This window comes from Sminthopsis crassicaudata, chromosome X, assembly GCF_048593235.1.
Source record: "Sminthopsis crassicaudata isolate SCR6 chromosome X, ASM4859323v1, whole genome shotgun sequence".
Lineage (NCBI taxonomy): Eukaryota > Metazoa > Chordata > Mammalia > Dasyuromorphia > Dasyuridae > Sminthopsis > Sminthopsis crassicaudata.
The window spans coordinates 24,904,189-24,920,157 of record NC_133623.1 but is presented as its reverse complement, the minus strand read 5'-3'; the positions used below and the strand labels follow the sequence as shown (position 1 = coordinate 24,920,157).

The following is a 15,969-nucleotide window of genomic DNA, read 5'->3' as shown; positions in this document are numbered from 1 at the left end:
AAGCATGGTGCCACAGAAGTAGCACTGGCGGCTGTGGGATGAGGGGGAGCAATGAGAGACAGCAGCAGGAGGGATGCAATAGGAGAAGGGTGAAATGAGAGAAAGAACAGAGATTATCTCACATAATAGCAGCATACAAGGAGGAGTTTTCATAATGGAGAAGAAAGTGGGAAGTGAAGAACAGCCAATTTTTGAACCTCCCTCTCATCTGAACAGAATAGAAGAATATATACTTACACAGTTGGATACACAAACTCATCTTATCCCACAGGAAAGCAGAAGGGGAATGGAATAAGAGGAAAGGAGGAGAGTAATAAGAAGGACAGTAGATTAAGAGAGGCAGTGGTCAGAATCAGACTTTTAGGGAAAGGATGGGCAACCAAAAAAGAGGATAAAAAGAAAACAATAGCATCAAGGGAAATACATAGTAACTATAACTGTGAAAATGAAAATGGAAGAGACTAGAAGAATAAATGAGAAATCAGAATCCAACAATATGTTATTTACAAGAGACACACTTAAAACAGAAAAACATAAAGAGTTAAAATAAAGAGCTGAAACAGAATCTATTATGCTTAAATTGAAGTAAAAAAAATTAGGAGCAACAATTATGATCTCAAAGTAAAAGTAAAAAATAAGAGAGACAAGCAAGGAAATCACACTTGCTAAAAGGTATCATAGTCAATGATTTAACATCAATATTGAACATATATGAATCAAATAGCATAGCATCCAAAATTATGAAAGAAAAGCTAAATGAATTGCAGGATAAAAGAGATAAAAGAACTATAATATTGGGGAAACTTCAACTTACTCTTCTCAGATCTACATAAATAGAACCAAGAAAGTGAGTTAAGGAGATGAACAGAATTTTAGAAAAATTAGATATAGATCTCTGCAGAATATCAAATGAGCATAGAAAGGGAGTATACCATTTTCTCAGCTGTATATGCACTTTAAAAACCTGACTATGTATAGGGGCATAAAATTCTAAGAAACAAATACAGAAAAACAGAAATATTAAATGCATACTTTGGAATCACAGTGAAATTAAAATTACATTCAATAAAGGATCTTTGAAAAAGAGATTAGCAACTAATTGGAAATTAAATAATCTAATCCTAAATAATGAGTGAGTCAAAAAACAAATTAGAGAAACGATCAATAATTTCTTTAAAGGTAATGACAACAATGACCCTAAACATTTAAAGAATAATTAATTCCAATGCCATAAAAACTTCAGAGGAAAAAAAAAAGAAAGAAGCAGTCCTACCAAATTTCTTATATGACACAAATCTGTTTTATTTATTTGTTTATTTGGGGTGAGTCAATCAGTTTAGGTGACTTGCCCAGGGTCCCACAGCTAGTCCATGCTAAATGTCTGCTTTGGCTGTAGCTCACAAATTTTGGTATATTGTGTCTGGATTTGAATTCTCCTGACTCTGGGGCCACCTAGTTGCCCCATGAATATGGTTTTTATAACTAAAACAGGGAGAGAAAAAACAGAGAAAGAAAACTATGAACCTATTTACCTAATGGATATTGATGTTAAAAAAAACCCCAAATACTAGCAAGAAGACTACAGCAATATTATTACAAAGCTCATATAGTATGACCAGATGAGACTTATATTAAGAATTCAGAGCTTGGCTCAATTACCAAGAAAACTATCAGCATAATTGACCATATCAAAAACTAAACCAATAAAAAAAAAAGCAGTTTACCAAATGAATAGATCATGTACCAAAAGAATAGATTAGATTCAGAAACACATCAACACAGCAGCCTAATGTTTAATACGCCCAAAGATCCCAGCGGTGTGCAAGAACTATAGCACAAAAACTGCTGGGAAAACTGGAGAGTAATGTACAGAAGCTAGGCACAGACCAGCAACTCATGGCATATACCAAGATAGAGCTTAAAATGTGTATGTGATTTAGACATAAAGGGTAAAATCATAAGTAAATTAGGGGAGTATGGAAGAAATTACCTGTCAAATCTATGTAAAGATGAAGGGTTCACAGCCAAACATAATTTTATTACATTAAATTAAAAAGGTTTTGCACAAACAAAACCAATGTAGCCAAAATTAGAAGAAAAGAAGGAAATTGGGGGGGGGAATTTACCATAAATTTCTCTGATAAAGGTCTCATTTTTCAAATATACAGAGTGAGAACTGGGTCATATTCATAAAAATAGGAAGCATTCTCCAAGTCATAAAAGGTCAAAGGATGTGAAAGGGCAGGTTTTAGTAAAGAAAAAAATTAAAATAATCGTCTATAAAAAAAATGTTCTAAATCATTAGAGAAACTAAATTTTATCAAAATTTGAAAAACAACAGCAGTTTTTGTTGTGGCAAAGAATTGGAAATTGAGAGAATGCTCATCAACTAAGGAATGGCTAAATAATTTAAGGTATATGAATGGGATGATAGCACTATTTCACTATAAGAAATGACGAAAGAGATAGTTTCAGAAAAAACCTGGGAAGACTTACATGAGCAAATGCAAAGTGAAGTGAGTAGAACCAAGAGAAAGACCTACAAAATAACAACAATATTATAATCATCTGTAAAAGACTTAGTAACTCTAATAGCTATAAGAATTCAATGTAACTCCAAAAGAACTAATAATATAAAATGAGATATACCTCCAGAGAGAGGATCAATTGAGAGTACATCCTGGAGCATATTTTCTTGGGGTTTTTTATTTGGAACAATGTTAATGAAGAAATATGTTTTACATGACTTCATGTGTATAATGAATATGATATTTCTTGCTTTCTCCTTGAGCAGGGGAACGAGTAGAAAGGAGATAATTTAGAATGGAATTTTTTTAAAATTTTAACAAATAAAAGGTAACATTTAATTAAAAAAAAACAAGCTCTAAGGCCGATTAAAGTTTGTATTGTAGCCACAACATAGTTACATTCAACAACCATAACCTACTTCTTTCCACCACCTTACTTACACACAGAGATGGCCATATCCACGATCTTGCTGTATGCTATAAGCGTTCCACTTTCTTATTTAAGAACTCTGAATTTCCTTTATCTGATCATAATCTTTCTGTCTCTCCCTATACCTCATTTCTCCTAACCCTATTCTTTATCTTAATTGTGGCATTCAATCTGTTTGTGTTACCTCAGACCATTGTCCCTGCTCTAACTATACTCTCCTCTCTACACCATCTTGAACCATTGGAGAACCAACTAGTTTAACTCCAAACAATTACTCTATTTAGAATTTTGTTACCTTATCAATCATATCTTGTCACATCCCAAACCTGGATTATTCCTACCATCTGCCTATATTACTTCAACTCATATTCTGCTGAAGCAAATGGGAAGAAGTCACAAAATTGTGCTATGCCCCTTAAAATTTTATCTTAGTTAACATCAATTGGGCTATCATCACAGCAAAGCAATTCTAATGTTTCCACCTAATTAAAAAATTTCTTCTCTCTTGAAGTTTTCCATGGTCCCCCTTTCCTCCAGTCCTCTCAGCTGAGAACCTTATTTCATGATTCATTTTCAAAAACTGGAGCCAAACACCAGGAAGGTCCTTCTTCCCACATAACTCTTACATCATCTTCCACTATCTTCCCCTTCATTCCAGTATCTGATGACTCGATGTGCCTTCCACTTGACAAGGCCAACCCTTCTATATGTACCCTTGATCTCATTCCTTCCCATCTTCATCAGAGTACCTATCATCCCCATTTAATCTGTCTCTATCTACTGATCTCTTCCCTGCTACCTATACTCTCAAATCCCTCCAGTCTTTAAAAAAAACAAAACAAACAAAAAAAAAACTATCACTAGATCCTGTCATCCTATAGCTCGCACTAAACTCATCAAAAAGTCATCCTGGTACTTCTACTTCCTTTCCACTCACTATTTAAAACCCTTTGCAAACTGGCTTCCACCTTTCATAATTCAAATGCAACTGTCACCTACAAAGAAGCTCAGTTTATGGGAGGAGCAAAAGGAGGAAGACTATAGAAGAAAGAATAGACATGCACAAACCTAGGTATGACATAAATTGGAAAGTGATGAAGAAAAATCCAGACCAAATACTTTGAGAAATTTGAGGAAAGAGATTGCTTGTTGTCAAGGAGTAATTTAAAGTAATTTAAAGACCTGGACAATGAGAATTAGTGTTCAGAATGATGACTTCGCCAAGGCAAAGATCCCCAGCTATCAAAAAATATTCAATTATGTTACATGGATTAAACTCAACAAGATAGTCCAATCTTTTAGAAAGATCCTAAACAACAAAAGCAAAACCAAAATAGATGTTCTTGTTAACCCTAAGTTAACTGAACAGAGAGCTGCGAGCACAGAGAAACCAGTTCAGGGCCTGAGGAACATTAACCCAGCTGGGGGGCTGAGGGCTAGAGATGGGCTCTGGCAGTGTCTGCTCCCACCTGAGTTATAAAATGATGGATATTTAGGCACAGATGGTGCTAAGGAGTAGGGCTGGTATACCCTTCAAACTCATTGGCAGTAGTGATGCACAGTATTTGAAAGAGATTGGAAACAAAGGACAAATGAGATTCAAATAAATGGAATAGCCATATAAGCTAACCCAAATGCTTTGTACTCTTGTGGCTTTATGATGTGTGTGCCTGGATGCTTAACCAGCTGCAACAAGACAACCAGAAGCACATGTGTTAGGTGTCTGTGTCCTGGGGGTCTCTATGAGGGTGTGTTTGTAGGCTTGGGCTGCTGCTTCAGAACCCAGGCAAAATGTTTCCCAGGGAGCTATGCTGGGAGACACGTTCAGATGCATGTAGTCCTAAGCAGTTTGATTGCTATTCACCCAATTCTATCTAGTGAGTGAGCTCCATTGTTCCTGATGAAGGAAGTCTGAGATCTGATACCAGAACACAAACAAGATTCCTTTTGATTTCTTCTATACACCCTGCAAATACCCATAAATGACTATAAAGTTTTTTTGGGAGGGGCAGAAATCAATTCAACTTGAAAGTCCTTTGTTAAAAAAAAAAAAACTTCAGTTATCTCCAAAATATTCATGCCAAGTCTTCTGGTAATATATCTAGTCAAGGTCAAAATTCTATGTTGTGTTACCCCTACCAGCACTCCTACCGTCTTTCTTAAACCTTGTTACATAATTTAATTATGCATGTTTAATTTACTCTTTAAAAAAGTACACGTGGGACTAGTGAACCAAATTAAAACAGAAATACTTAAGCTGTCTGATGCAACTCGTATTTGATTTAGAATACTGGATGATACTTGAGAAGTTCTCTGGCTTTAAAAAAAAAAAAAAAAAAAGAGCAAATAAGTAGAAAAATATTTTTCCATTGGTAGCAAGTGAGATGAGGCAGGTCTTCTCTCTCTGTCCCTTTTTTATTTAAGATATTTTAGAATTGATCACATCCTTGAATTCAGAAGTAGTAAGAATTAAAAGGGTATATCTTGGATTCATAGATTATTTTAGAATAGGAAGGAAGTGTGATTTCATGTAGCCCTGGAGCTCTTAATCATTTTGCATATCCTGGACCTCTTTGGCAGCTAAAAGTAGCTTATTAACCCCTTTTCAGAATGTTCTAAATACATCAAATAAAATACAAAAAAAAAAAAAAAAACCGATTACAATGTAATGGGAAAAAAAAACAAAAAACCAAGGATCCCAGGTTAAGAATCTGTAACTTGGCCATTTCCATAATTACACAAATAAAAAAAAAAAATGAAGCCTAGGGTTAAAGGAACCAAGTTTGCCCAGCTCGTTAGCAGCACAGCTGAACTTGGATTACAAGCCTCCTGACTCAAATTCAGTGTTTCTCCCACTATGCCATGTAATCTCACTTCAGTACTTATGAAAGTCCATATTCTACAATTACAGAGCCTGTCAAAAGTGTATCTCTCTCAGATGTGAATGAGGCAGTTTATTTCAAACATAAGATATTTCAAATGACTGATTGTGAAGAGGACAAAACTGAAAATGGCAAAGTTTCTGGAAGATGAGTTCTTAACCAGTACGCTACTAGGACTTTACCATTCAATAAACCTAGATGTATAGCTGGCCTTTCTACAGGATGTATATCCTCTGTATATAGGCCCCTATAATCAATCCAACATTTTATTCAAGCTTTTTAAAAATTCCATTTGACATGAAAAATCATATTAATATAAGGATGCACTGGGTAACTTTAAAAGATAGTGAGCTCTTCATCATTGGAAGGCTTTCCAAAACAAACAAACAAACAAACAAACAAAAAAACCTGTTGGCTTTGCAGTAAAAGGAAGCCTTGTTCAAGTAGCCAAGTTCATCTTGGACTAGAGGGTCACTAAGGTCCCTTCCAAGTCTGTATATGTGATCTCCCGTTCCCATCTTCTGTTTGCATTCTGCCAAATGAACTCGGGGCACATCCATCCCCAACCCCTAAAGATTTTGCAGGTACCACTTGCTTCTGTGCAGCCCATGGTGTAGCAGAATGTCAGTGTAAAAACAAATGGCCAATGAGCCTATGGCTCATGTACCTCCTCACACCCTACTCCCCTCCCCATGTTCATCTGTTTTTTCTATTCCAAGGAGCAGGCACCTCAAAGTCCCCTTTCCCTTTTATTTGGCTCATCAACCAATGCAACTGAAAACAAAATGCAGCTATTTTTGGTCAACCATCTTCACTCAGACTTCCTTCTGTTACTGAAAGGATACATTTTTGTCTTTGCTTTCCCAGTCAATGAATAAATATTTAGTAAGTGCCTACTATGTATCTGGCCATGTGCTAAACAATGAGGATACAAAAAGAGAAAAAAAAACAATTCCCACCCTCAAGGTGCTCACAATCTAATGAAACAAGAGAACAAATATGTACAAACAAGTTACATACAGAATAAATAAGAAATAATTAAAAGACGAAAGGCACTAGAATTCAAAAGGGTTGGGGAAAGCTTCCTTTAGAAAGCAGGATTTTATTTAGGATTTAAGAAAGGTCAATAGTTGGAGCAAAGGAAAAGGAGGGAAAAGGTTCCAAGCATAGGAGAAAGCCATAGAAAATGCCCAGAGCTGAGAGATGGAATGTCTTGTTTGCGACACCAGTGCTGTTGGATCAAAGAGTACATGTTGGGGAGTAAGGTGTGAGAAGACTGGAAGGGTAGGAGGAGGCAAGACTATGAAGGGCCAAACAGTATTTTGTATTTGACTCTGGAAGTCACAGGGAACCAAGGGAGTAGAGCACTAGATACTGTAGCTGGCACTGAGTAAGCACTTAATAAATGTTTATCAATTGATTAAGATGTGAAAAGGCAATTAAAACTACACAATATTGATTTTTCAGAGCATAATGACTCTATAAAGTGAAACAATTTCCAGGAGGATCTCAGAGGAAACATAAAAATATTCACATTCACTTCTAAATTGACCCCAAATAAGATCAGTTTAGAATGACTGGTATAATAATAATGAATATAATTGTTTACAGTTTCCATACACAGCTGTAGCTGAAGCCTGGCACCTTCACCTCTTCAGGTTCCTGGAGCTGTATTCTCACCCTGTCATCATGGGGAAACATGGATCCACACCTTTTCTCATCCTCCCAGATCTCCTTTTGAGTAAATCCAAATGACAATGAGTCTGTTCCACCCATTAAGAAGAGCCAGACCCCTTTCCCTCACCCTGATGTTTTGAGATAATGATTTCATGCACCTCTTTCCTTCCGGGCTCATTTGTGGTTACATGGCTATGGCGACCTTCTGATGGTAAAAAAAAAATTCAACAAGAATTTCCTCAAAGAAGATTGCTCTGTTCCCAGCATGCTGTTGAGGAGACAGTTCAGCAAGGGGGTCTCGTTTTTCTGGCTGAATTCTCCATTCCTAAGCTGCTACGGCTTTTCCCTTTTAAAATTTTAATTTAATTTTGCTTTTTAATCTCACTTTCAAGTCTCTGTTTTTCAGCTCTCAAAATGGCTTTTGTAGCATTGTGCCTCACTTTATTTTGTCCCTCTTTTCCTCTTAGATTATTCAGTGAGAACCTCTCAGTGCACTCATCTTGCAGAATTTACACCCTGGCCAAACTGTCAGCTGCTAGACCCTGAAGCTCTCCAGTATATTTTCTATAGCACATCAGAACTGCTGATTCAGTGATGGAAGGTCAGATTCAACCTGGAAAATTGCCTCAGTAAGATAAGCTGGGTCCATTCAGTGTAATGGAGAAAGGATGTTTTCATTATTCATTCCCTTGATATAGCATTGAATGGATTCAACTGTATGGTGAGATTTATGTTGATAGGATATAGTCCCATGCAGAATGGAAAGAACACTAGGATTAGAGTTGGAGGACAGACATGAGTTTGAATTCGAGCTCTGTCACTTAATTCCTTTGTGATTTAACTTCCAGTCTTTGGTTTTTCCCTCTATTCAATGAGGGTGCTGGACCCAATGAGCTCCAAAGTCAGCTTCCATATTTAAAACTATGCTCCTATGATACTATGGTAGCAACGAGACAGAAAACATACAGTTGGTGACTATTCGTCAGTTTAAAATAGAAGTCCACTCAACCAATTGTTTGGGAGTGAATTTATATCTGGCTGGTACTTGATAAATGGAGGGTTGAGCACAGACAAGCTTAAGATCTAAAGATTTTTCATCATTATGTGTAAAAAATAAAAATAAAAATAAAATTAATATACCAAGGAGGACAGAGAATTAGGGATGATCTTGGTGGGACATGTTATATATGAAAACAAACAAAAAGCAGGAAAACTGAAAGGAGACCTCCAAATCCAGCTTAATAAGCTTGGAAGAACAATCCCTAGGACTTTGGAACTAGAAGGGTCCTTAGATAGAAGAGTTCAATCTCCTCTGCTTCCAAACCCAGTACTCTTTCCACTGGAGCATGCTGTTAAAAAGAAAAGTATCTATTGTATTACAAAGAGATCATAAAACAGGGAAAAGGACTCACATGTAAAAAATGTTTGTAGCAGTCCTTTTTGTAGTGGCAAGAAATTGGAAAATGAGTGGATGTTCATCAGTTGGGGAATGACTGAATAAGTTATGATATATGAATGCTATGGAATATTATTTTTCTATAAGAAACGATCAGCAGGATAATTTCAGAAAGGCCTGGAGAGACTTATATGAACTAAGGCCAAGTGAAGTGTATAGAACCAAAACACTGTACACAGCAACAAGATGATGTGATAATCAATTTTGATGGATGTGGCTCTTTTCAACAACGAGGTGATTCAGCCCAGTTCCAATAGACTTGTGATGGAAAGAGCTATCTGCATCTAAAGAGAAGACTGTGGGGACTGAATCACAACATAGTTTTTCTTTTTTTTTTCACCTTTTTGTTGCTGTTTGCTTGATTTTTGTTTTTTGTCTCATTTTTTTTTCCTTTTTGATCTGATTGTTCTTGTGCAACATGAAAAATGAGGAAATATGTATAGAAGAATTGCACATGTTTAATATATGCTGAATTACTTGATGTTTGGAGGAGGAAGAAGGGGAAAAGGAAGCAAGAAAAATTTAGAACACAAGGTTTTGCAACGGAAAATGTTGAAAACTATTAGCCTCAGAGAAATTTCTGGTTAGGATCATTTCACTATACTATTTATGAAAACAATTATGTAGGTTTTCCTGGTGGGACAAATGGTATTTTGAATTTAGTGTGACCATCTACAACTGAAAGCTAAATTAAAACACTGATGATGTCATCTAGAAACAAATTAGTAAGCTTTAACTAAAATAAGTCTCTCCGTACTTAGGACCGCATCAAACAATTGTCTTTGCCCTTGGATCTATGAAATCATTTTGGTCAACTTACCAGAGGGTTGTATTCCCTGATTAGTTACTAAAATAATTAGAAGACAGCACCTTCAGGAACCAGGGCTGAAGTGTTTAGAGGAAAACTGGGGTTCAAATTATTCCTGTGACACATACCAGCTGTGTGACTCTAGGAAGTCACAATCTCTTTATCAGTTTCCTCATCTATAAAATGGGCATAATAGCACTTATCTTGCAGGACGGTTATAAAGATCAAGTGAGCTAACAATGTATGTAAAGCACTTTGCAAACTTTTAAGTGCTATGCAGAATGTTACATATTATTACTGTTATCATTAATTATAAATCTTGACCTTTCTCCATTCTTCCATAGCTACTCCCTCCTCAAAAACTTCTAAAATTAAAGAATATATACACACTTACTTGGGTCATCAAAATACATGTTCACACTTATTTAGTATTAAGGTTTGGAAAAAATTTCAAAGATATTATTTCATTTAAAAGTCACACAAGCCTGTGGACATAGATGGTATCATTATCTCCATTACAGATGAGAAAATTGACACATAGAATGGTCAAGTGAGTTTCCCAGGGATTGGAACAGCAAGATTTGAACCCAGATCTTTCTACCTTAAGTATATTGTACTCTCTACCACACTATATGTCTCTCAGGGTCATTCATGTCTCATGGTATCAAGATTATTCGGTTACTCTTCTCCCCAGTCAAGGAATTAATGGGTACTGAAGAGAGGCTGTTGGTACTAGAAGAACACAATACTCTCTAGGTATTTTGTTTTCTATATCTTGGATGATATAGAGAACCCTGTAGCCCTCATGGAAAAGAACCTGACCATCCTATTTTGGCTTGGGAAAGACCTGCTTTCCACCTTTTCCTATGGTGGTAAGAAGTTGCGGGAAATTCATGATATCAAAGACAGGGGGCCTCTAGGCATCTGTCTGTTGTAATTGACAAGTACCTTACACAAAAGCCACTTACGATTTATAACCTGGCAGAATTGTCATAGAAGGACTAAGACTAGAACCTTAGCAATATAAGAGCAAGTAGGTGATCCACATTTAAGAAAACTAGTTAAGAACAAAGTTAAAAATCTCACACTTGTACTTTATTCTCTCTGGGCCAGAGTATCCCACAACTGTGTGCTATTTTGAGTTGTGTGACTCATTTAATTTGCAACTTCTTCAGCAGGTCCCAGAGGTCATGAATTAAATGAAACTAGAAAAGAAACCCAGGCCATGTGGATTAATCACAAGTGCAGAGCTCTTCAGGGGAACTCGAGCAATAACATTAACCTCTACCCTCCAGCCGCATCCCACACAAGCACAACAGTGACTCAACACAGCCACTTAAAAAGGCCTGGGGAAATCCATTCTGTACATGACAACTGTCTTCGGTGGGGAAAAAAAAAAAAAAGGAAAAAATGAAACTCTTCTTACTTTATGAAAACCCTTAGAGCTAGAATTCTCAATAGAAGGAACAATTTAATCGCAATTGCTCTTTGAAGGTGCCAAAGTCTAATCAGAGAAAGAACATTTCAGTTCAACAAATGACATTGTTGTGCTTGTGTTGTCCTGTATCAAATGTTTTATATTCTGATTCAAATACCTTTGCTAACATCATAGGAAATGTTTAACAAAACTTCTTGAAGAAGGATTGGATGGATACAATGATCAGTCCATGGATAATGGAAAGAATGCTGGATCTGCAGACAGGAAGTTCATATCCTGACCCTGACATTCACCAGCTACTAGACGTATGTCTATGTATAAAGATGTTTTAAGTCAGAGCCTTAGAAAGCATGATCTTTTGATTCAGGCCGGTTCCAATGATCTCGTGATGAAGAGAGCCACCCACAACAAGAGAGAACTGGGGGAACTGAGTGTGGATCACAACATAGCATTTTCACTCTTTTTGTGGCTGTTTGCTTGCATTTTCTTTTCTTTCTCATTTTTTTCCTTTTTCATTTGATTTTTCTTGTGCAGCAAGATAATTGCATAAATATGTATGCATATATGGGATTTTACAAATATTTTTACCACATTTAACATATATTGGATTACTTGCCATCTGGGGGGGGGGGGAATTGGAACAGGAGATTTTGCAAGGGTCAATGTTGAAAAATTAACCATGCATGTGTTTCAAAAATAAAAGGCTTGAATAAATTTTTTAAAAGAGTGTGTGATCTGAGAGGGGAAAGGACCTACTTATACATGCAGATTCGAGAGTTATTAAACTTTTTAAAAAGTCATCATCAAATTCTGACATTCAAGCCATTCCCCAATTTGGTTCCCATGTACCTTTACAGCTCTACCTCATGGAACTTCTCTTCACATGCTCGAAATTCCAGCTACATTAAAATATACTACTATCCTTGTCCCATTCTCTTCTATCCCCCATCATCTTCCCACAATACCATCATGTCTCCCTTTTCAAACAGCTAATTATCTATCCTCAAATTCCTACCTACCTTTTTCCTACATCTTTTCTTTATATTAGCCACACTCTTCTGCCTAATAGTTCCCTGAATGAAGATCTTTCCTCTTATTTGATTGTAATTTCCCTGAAAGCAGAGTTTGTGCCATAGCCATACAGGAGACATATGCCTTTGTATCCCTTGCACCAAGAATTAAGCACATCAATGCTTAATAAATGTTTGTTTAATTAAATCACTGGATGACCAGTGACATAAACCTTTGTGAATTTAGCTAGGTTGGTTCTCAAAGGACAGAAATATAGTCTCTCACAGCCTCTGAGAGGGCATAGGGTCACTTTCATACCATGGTAATCTACTGGAGGATGTTGGGAAAGGATATTTAAAGGCATGTTTAAAAAAAAAACTTTATAAATAAATTACAGTATCACTTTGTCACATTGCTTCCTTATCTAGCTAATGTCTTTGATATCTATTAATGTAAATCTTTAACTTTTTTTAAACATCTATAACTTGTGTTCAAAATAGCCAAGATGGTGAAGTAAAGTCAGGAACTCACCTGAATTCTTCCAAATTCACATCCAAACTACTATAAAATAATATCTCAAAATGAGGAAACAATTTTCTAGCCCAAGACAACTTAGAAGGTCTTTCCTACAGACCTGTAGGAAAGATATGTCTCACTCAGATAAAGGGAAAACAAAGGAGCTGTAAGATCCCATGGTCCAGGCACAACACGCCAACTGCAAATGTTCCCACTCAGTGCAGCAAATCAGTTGGAAGGTGCCATGAACTCCAAAGCTCCAGCACAGCAAACAAAATTTTTTTTTAAAAATTTAAAAATGGAGAAAATGTGAACTATCTCACTGGAAAAACAACCTGGAAAACACATCCAGGAGAGGTAATTACTGGATTACCTGAAAGCCATTTTTAAAAATTGGACATCACATTTCAAGAAACTGCCTTGATATTCTAGAGTCAGAGAATAAAATAAAAATTGAAAGAATCTGCCTCTCATCTCCTGAAAAAGATCCCAAAATGAAAACTACCAAGAATATTATAGCCAGATTCCAGAACTCTCAGGTCTAAGAGAAAATACTGCAAGCAACCAGAAGGAGACAAATAAAATAGCATAGAGGCACAGTCAGGATTACAAAGGATCTCTTCTATGAAAGGATTTGAGAGATTAGAACTGAGAGATTAGAAAGGAATTGAGAGATTAGATATTCTGGAAGGTAAAGGAGCAAGGATTATAACCAAGAATCACATACCCAGAGAAACTGAGCATAATCCTTTAGGAGAAAAAAAAAAGAATATTAAATAAAGAACTTTCAAACATTCTTCATGAAAAGGCTAGAGCCGAAGAGAAAATTGGATTTTCAAATCCAGGACTCAAGAGAAGCATAAAAAGATAAACGGGAAAAAGAAAACACAAGGTAATCAATAAGGTCAAACTGTTTATGCAGGAAGGTGATATTTGTAATTCAGGAACTATATCACTATTAGAAGTACATATAGATAAAGGATAGATGTATAAATTGACTTTGATAAAATATCAAAAAACAAACCAAATTAAGTATGAGAAAAGACTACACTGGAAGAAGAGGGTTAGGGTTACATATGAGTAAATTAACTCATATAAAGAGGCACAAAAGACATATTACAGTAGACAGAAAGATGGAAAGGGAGATATTACTTTTATTGAAATTTTTGTAAAGAAGAAATAACCTACATGCTGAATTGAGTATAGGAATCAGAGTTTCACATTAATTATTTTACTGAATCCTCACGATACCCTTATGACACAGGGGCTATTATTATTGCCAGTTTAGAGATGATGACACTAAGGGTAAAAAAGGTCAAACGGCTCGCCCAGAATAACACAGCTAGTAAGTATCTAAGGAAGGATTCAAAATCAGGTCTTTTGGATTCCAAGTGCAACATTCCATCAGATAAACCAAATTTGTAGTGGATCCAGTAAGCCAAGTTTCACGACTTGGTCCATCTCCATTCAGAGCACGAGTTGAAGAGGAGAATGTGGGTTGTAGGGTTAATCCAGGGTTGGGATTCAACAAGATATGATTAGTGGTGGGACAAGGAAACAAAAAGTTGGAGAGGAGAGGAGACTAGAGAGTTAAGTTGAACTTGTTCACCAAGGAAAAAGAAACAATAGCCAGAAGAGGCTTAGGAAAGTACTAAGGGAAAGAGGGATTGAAGGTTCAGGTGAAGCAAAGGGAAAAATGGAAGAATAAAGGATTATGATCAACTAAAAGAAATTCAGGATTCTTGACGAGTAGACCATCTGTATGTAGTGGCAAGGTCAAGGTTAAGGTTAAAACCATCTCTGTGTATATCTAAGATTAGATAGAGGAGGAGGTTAGGAGAATTGGGCTAAGTGAAGAAGTGGGACATTAGTGTATTGATCATGTATCTGCTTACAAATTTTTCTATCTAACCCTAAGTTTTCCTTCTTAGCTATAGCTGCCAAATAACCTCCCACTCTCTTCAATCTGTTTGTGAATTTTTATATTGAGATGATTTGCCAAGGCAATTCTGAAGCATTAGGTACTTGTCAAAGCCTATTTTCTGCCAAGCTACTGTCTAGATTTGCCACCAATTCTCATAGAACAAAGTCTCTGTGTTTAAACACCAGATTGCTGTGCATGTTTGCTTATAGGTCTTGCTTAATCTATTCCACTAATGCTTCAATTTCCATTTTTCATCCAAGATGAGATTTTCATAATTACTCATTTGTAAAACAGTTTAAGACCTACTAATACCAAGTCATCTGCCTTCCTACTGATTTCATCAGCAGCTTTGATAATGTTCCACATGTCAATTTATTTTTTTTTACCCATGTCAATATACTACAGCCCATTAACACCAAAGTCCTCAATTCAAGCCAAGACCAATGAGAACCAACACAGCTGGATCACAATCCAATTCAGTGCTGCTGAAACTGCCTCCCAGCCCAATGTCTTCTCGACTCTATTACTTGCCTAAAGACATGGCTAGCTCAGTTAATGCAAGCCAAGCCTGGACACTGACTAGGCAGGCAACAAGAGGGCTCCATGAGAAGAACACAGAAATTCACAGCCTTAAGTATGAATCCTGAGAAGTCACTTCACCTCCCAAGTAGAATGAGAGGAACAGGATCCACAGCCTCAGAAGTCTCTTTAAGAGACTTTTTGCAATTTTCAAAATCTTTGTTCTCAAAAGAACCTTGGAAGACCAAGAATACAAAAAGGTCTCTCTGAAGTGGCTTCCCCCAGAGTCAGTTCAATCCATGTCAGCCACAGTCCCACTTGGAATGGGAACTCACCTCTAGTACCTTGTGAAGAGAGAAGGGGGAATAGGACCAAGCAAATTCCAAAGACTTCTACGTGCCAGAGTCCACACTGCTTCAGAGAGGCTTCAAGGATGAATGGGAAAGCCTCCTTGTTGTGAGTATAAAAAGACAACCTGGAGTAACTTCACTTCTCACAGTTTCCACTTGTGTCCCCTTCCTCTGTCTCGGGACCTCAGGTTCTTCCTCTGTAAAATGAGAGAGTTGGACTAAAACCACCAAGGTCTCTTTTGGTGCTGAAGTCATCATTCTATTAATTAGCAACCAAGTCTTGGTCATGAAAATCACATTCTAAGCTGAATCCAAGGCCAGTCTTCAGTGGGAGGGAAACAACTTCAGTCTAGGCCTAGACAACTTTCACTTGAGGGCCACCTATAAATTGGCCTCTTTCCTGCCAGTCCCTACAGCAGCAAGAAGGTGG

The 15,969-nt window shown here is 36.7% G+C and overlaps 1 long non-coding RNA gene across 1 annotated transcript in view; it reads right to left on the bottom strand.

Moving 5' to 3' along the window:
• Positions 1-15,703, bottom strand: part of LOC141548429 (uncharacterized) — an 85,635-nt gene extending 69,932 nt beyond the window's left edge. Inside the window, exon 1 of the long non-coding RNA XR_012483940.1 lies at positions 15,525-15,703. This is a non-coding gene — a long non-coding RNA (uncharacterized LOC141548429). The remainder of the gene's footprint in view (positions 1-15,524) is intronic.
• Positions 15,704-15,969: the final 266 nt, after the last annotated feature.